The 6000-nt window shown below is 27.1% G+C and overlaps 1 protein-coding gene across 1 annotated transcript in view; it reads left to right on the top strand.

Annotated features, from left to right (window-relative positions):
- The first annotated feature begins 1750 nt into the window (after nt 1-1750).
- Nucleotides 1751-6000, top strand: part of LOC135949936 (uncharacterized) — a 134085-nt gene continuing 129835 nt past the window's right edge. Inside the window, exon 1 of the mRNA XM_065499399.1 lies at nt 1751-1882. The gene's annotated coding sequence lies outside the window, so the exon portion shown is untranslated. The remainder of the gene's footprint in view (nt 1883-6000) is intronic.

Genomic DNA, 6000 nt, shown 5'->3' with positions numbered 1-6000 from the left:
TTAAAATCGGTTTATATATTTGCAAAAGTTATTAAATTTTTTCGAAAAAAGTTTTTTTACATTTATATGCGCTGGGGGAGAAAATACTCAAAAAGGTATTAATGAAAAGTTGAATAACTTTTACAGTTTTCATCCGATTTGAAAAATTAAAACCATGTTTTATTAAGAACTTTTCTTTATACATTGATATAAATTTTTATAAGCTTTTACTTATAACTTACAAATGTATCAATAAATGCATGTCATTTTGAAGTGTAATAAGTTTTCTTTCCCAAAATGTTAAAAAAAATAAAAATTGAACAAAAACTGACTGAGTTACAGATCGATAAGTTGAAAAACATCACTGTAAACGGTTTTTTCAGAATAACTTCTGAATTTGAAGGTGTTTCTGAAATTTGTTGACACAATTTGTAATGTACAGCAAGTCCTATAACCCACGCTAGGTCATTTTCCATGTTTTTTCCATCGTTCTCTGATCATTTAGTGGTGTCCCGTTTTGGAAATTTCAAAATGTGGCAAGTCTATTATGATTTCATGTTAAATGCCATTAACAAGTTATATATGTATCAAGACCAAGGCGCAGTCTCAAAGTTGGCCTGGGTTAATTAACAACTCGCGCGTCATTGTCATTATTTCTTAAGGGCAATCAGGCTCGTTTTTTTTTTTTTTGCCTTCAAGAATTTTCTCGTACTGTGTATGATGTAGCTTCGTATAACGGTTCCTTTTTTTTAAACAGTCCCGAGCTAAAAGAAAGTTCATCTGATTTAGAATATATTGATAGTGACTCGCAAATTTTAGAACCTCAGCTCAGTTTAACATCAAATGAAGTTCAAAATCCACACATAAGAACTAATATTGCAACAACTAGCGAATATTTGGAAAAAATTTCAAAGAGTTAAAACAAATTAAGTCTTTTATACAATGCAATTTTAACAGTTAATTCCACTTCAACTATAAGTGAACGTGTTATTTCTGTTTCTTTTTTAATCAAAAATAAATTACGGAATCGTATATCATCAAATCATTTAAGTTGTATTTTCTTCTTGAAATAACATTTTAAAAAATACAACTAACTATTAGTATTATCTAAAAGTAGGTATTAATAATATTCATTTGTATGTCTATTGAGTAAATTTAAAGTTATGTTAAATTAATTTTTAAAAGACTGGATGATTTTTTAATTACATAGTTTTAAAAATACAATGTTTATGCTTAATTTATACCTCAATTCATAAATTGACAAAAAAAGCTAAAAACCGGTTATTCGAACCGGTTTTTGATAGAAAAACCCGAATACCGGTTTTTAAAAATTACGCTTTTTCGAATTATTCGAAAACCGGGTTTTTGTATATGTCGAATAGTTGATCACTCTAAACAACTCGTAGTTCAAATTGCAGGCACCAAAATGTCTGTTCCGCTGTGTTATAGGCCTTATTCATAATAAATTTTTAAATTTATCAAATTTAAAACAAATTTTATAAGGAAATTTAATTTTATAAGCCTTTTATGTATAAAATTAAAAATTGATTATGAATAAGGGGGTGTACTTTACCAGCTGTATTGTTTAGATTATTTGTTATTTTACCGCTATGGCAATAATGGACATGCCATGGCGTTGCCAACTGTAAAGCTTAATAGAAAAAGCTAACGGTACATGCCATAAAGCTTTAAGCTCTAAATATAATATATGTATGTATATTTTTATTTTAATACAATATAGGAGAAAATATGTTATTTAGTCAAAGCAATAAAAATGTAGCGAAACTGAAAAACGGGAAATAGTAAATTAAAAAAAAAAAACAAAACAAAAAAAATACAATTAATAAATAATTAAAACCTATAAAACAAATAACAAATCTTAATAAACATATTGAAGAGAAAAGTTAGTAAAAAAATTGGCTAAATTAATATAAATTTTACAATTTACTTAGTGTGTGTGGTGTATTTTCTATAGAAAATTTATGTAGTATAAAAAATGTATACTTAACTTACATTATTGGAGATATTTTCATACTAATTTGGAATATTTTATTCAGTTTTTTTTTGTAATTTATAAAGAGCCTTTGTTAAAAAAGAAAAATGTGCAATTAAAGTAGCGATAAAGTTATTTGGTCGGTGTTTATAAATTGTTTAAGTGATTGAAAAATTCACCAAAATGTCTTTTTTCATTTATGTATGTACATAGATACATATGTATATACATACATATATATACAATACTATAGATACTATGTACATATATATACATACATATATTCAGAATGTACATACATAAAATGTTTATATGTACAATTTATTTATTTATATATGTATGTGTGTATGTATTTACCCAGCAGTTTGAAAAGTGCCAATTGGAAACCTTGCACTAGCTATATTACTATTTGTACAACTAACTAGTTCGATGTGGCTGCTAAAGTGGTAGTTAAATGGTTATCATTTGCACTACATTTCACCAGCATATTCAGTAATAAACAATAGTCCTAAGTTTTTGATAATAAATTCAAGAAAAATAAAATCTTCTAAAATATACCACTTCGATGGCCACATGTAATGCTGAATGTGGCCGTTTGTGTTTTCATTCTCAGTGATGATGTAGAAAATGCAAAAATAGAGAGTAGACTCACATGTTATTCTTAATAACAATTAGAGAGCAGTACAAATAAGAGCTCTGTGGTTTAGTGGTTAGAGCATTTGACTTGAAAACGAGAGGTTATGTGTTCAACCCCGCTCTCAGAAAAACTTATTTTTTCTTTTTTTCTCAAATGTTGGAGTATTTTCACTATTGAATTTAATAGTGAGGTGTTATGCAGAGTGTGCCAATCGGCCACCTGCAATGACATACCCATGTTAAATTCACCAGTCAATAACGTTGCGAGTGGGTTGAAAATTCACTAGTAGTAGTTCTTAGTGGCCAACGAATTCGACGTAGCGGAACTAGTGCAATGAACTGCAGGGTAGTTATAGAAATTCTATTTGTTTTCTTTTATTTATCTCGGCACCAAAAAAGAATACATACATACATATGTATGTTTTTATGTATGTATGTACATATGTATGTATATTAGCATGTAGTGGAAATAATTCTACATATTGACGAAATAAGATGTGTAAAAACAATTTGATGAAGAATATTATAATTAGATAATTTGTTGTTTTTTTTATGCTACAAACGAATTCCAATACATAAATAATATACGTATGCATGCATAGCTTATGTAGATATTAGGTTATTCGAATTATTCGATTTTTCTCTTGTTCGAGTAAAACGAATAATTCGAATATGAGATTTTAACTTGTTCGAATAATTCGATCACACTTTTAAAATTAATCGAATTATTCGAATAATATAAATTTTTTTAAAAAGTAAAGAATGAAGTTTTGATGTAGGTTTTTTAATATTTTATTGTTAAAGAAAAACAAAAAATGACGTTAAAGTTAACAATTCAAGTATTGATAATGTTAAAAAACATTCGAAAACAAAGTCCATCATTAAATTTTCAACAGAAATATTCTGATCAGATTAATTCCCGATCAATCTACATAAGCTTTTTTTGCAACAAAACGTTAGTTTGGAATATTTGTGTTTATCATTCGATTTATAAAATATTTTGCAGCACTTACGTACGCGGTTAATAACGTCACTTATATACATATATTTTAAGATCGTGGCCTTCATCTATTTCAATGTAATCATTATAAATGTCATCCTCAATATCACTTTCGACGACCGTTTCAAAATCACATTGAACTCCACTTTAATCTAAGTTAAAATTTTGATTATTAATTGCGATTCTTCTAATATTTCGCCAGCTCAATAACAAATATTTTATTCCGTACCATTTATTTTCATTGATTCAAGTCCTAAGTTAAAAATTTTGAAAGATTTGTTTTTAGAATTGTAACTTCTTGCAGTAATATTTATATATTTATAGAAGGATCTATCGGAACACTCAACTACAGTGATCGAAAGTCCCTTTGTCTTTAGTTATTTGTCGAATTTCAGAAACAATACAATTTTTGTGAGTCATTATTACTTATTTAAATTTGGAATTATGAAAAATTTTATGATATTTAATAAATTTAAATATATATGAACATTTATTCGTTTTATTCGATTATTCTACATAAAATTGTTCGAATTATTCGTTATTCGAAAATGGCCATTTTTAAATTGTTTGAATAATTATTCGTAAGAAATTATTCGATTAATCGAACGATCATTAGTCGTATGAATACCCTAGTAGATATGTATGTACATATTTATACTAAACATATGTACAATACGAATGTATATACATTAGGGTCGCATCAAAAAAAGTTTGTGGATGTTAAGTTCGGGTAATATGATATAGGCGGGTAATGTGGTATAGCTACTTTTTTCTAAAACTAAGAGCATAGTGGTAAAGGTACCACGCTTAAGAGTTTTATGATCTCAGAAAATTAACATTGCGTGAGTGTACTTCATTTTTGCAGGTCATGAAAATAGTCAGTTGTAAAAAATCAGAGTGATCTTGTGGTAGCCTTTTTTTTGTTTTCTGGATCCTTATAGATATCGGAGTCGATTAAGCCATGTCCGTCTGTCTGTTGAAATCAATTTTCTGAAGACCCAGATATCTTCGGGATCCAAATCTTCAATAATTTTGTCAGACATGCTTTCGAGAAGTTTTCTATTTAAAATCGGTCCACAAATGGCTGAGATATGAGGAAAAAAACAGGACAACTTCGATTTTTGACCTACATATGTATATCTGGATTACTAAGTCATAAATATAGACAATATTGATATCCAATAATAGATATTTAAAAGACCTTTGCAACGATGTATATAAGACCATAGTAAGTTGTACCTACCTAATGGGTCAAAATCAAATTTTAACTCGAATTTTTTTCTCACCAAAAAAAAAATTAAAAAACAAAAAAAAATTTTTAAAGTTTAAAAAAAAAAATTTAAAATAACAATTCGAAAAAAAACTTTGGAAAAAATTATAAATTTTGTTTACTTAAAAATATTTGAAAATGGTTTAAATAAAACGCAACTCATTTACAAATTAAAATACTATGCATCGGTTATGTGGTTTAGTGTACAATATTAAAAGAACATGGTATACCCGCCAATTTTTTCAATGGCTTGTTTATGGTTTTTTTTTTCTTTTTCCCAAATTTCTCGGAAACTTGAACACCAGCTGATAACTGTTCCAATCGAATTAAGTCAAATAAAAAATAGATATACCACATTACCCGAACTTACTCTATTCTCTACATAGTTTTCTTTAGATTGAAAACATATTCCCAGTATTCTTCAGCACTTAAACCTAGGGAGTCATGGCCGAGGAGTGAGGAGAAAAGTTTGCACGTTAATAAGATTATTGAAATTGTAAAAATGATTAAATAAATCAGTAAAATGTTTCTGATTGTGTTTTTTAAATTGATTGAGTAATTTTTCTGAAAATTAAATTACTTTTTCTCAACTTTCATTTATAAATATATTTAAAAAAAAAAATTGAATCAGCCGATTTCTGTTTTTATTACATATTAAAATAACTTTAAAAATAAAAAAATCAATGGCAGGTACATTTTCAACAAAATTTTGTAATTACAAATCGGCCCACCCTAATGTACATACGTACTACATATCATCTAATATGTATATTTAAGTGTACACAAAATCAAAAATGTCTTTTTTTAACAGCAAACAAAACAAATCAAAGCAAAAAATTTATAACAGTATATACGAGTGACTGTGAATGTGTATGTGTGTGTGCGTAAGTGTCGAGCATGCGTTGCGTTTATGAAGAAGAAAGATATCAAAGCAATTACGAATTTTACATACTTTACTCTCTTATACATATGTATGTAGTTAATATGTACCCATAAACCCAACTTTGTAATAATAATTTTTTAAATAATTATTTTGTTTGATGAATTTGTTGGTTTAATAAAAAGTTTATTAAATATTAAAAAAAAAGTTTATCTATGATTAGTTAACAAGAGAATGAAAAA

The sequence above is a fragment of the Calliphora vicina genome, chromosome 2, assembly GCF_958450345.1.
Source record: "Calliphora vicina chromosome 2, idCalVici1.1, whole genome shotgun sequence".
Lineage (NCBI taxonomy): Eukaryota > Metazoa > Arthropoda > Insecta > Diptera > Calliphoridae > Calliphora > Calliphora vicina.
The sequence above is the reverse complement of the archived record's forward strand: the minus strand, read 5'-3'. Positions and strand labels throughout refer to the sequence as shown.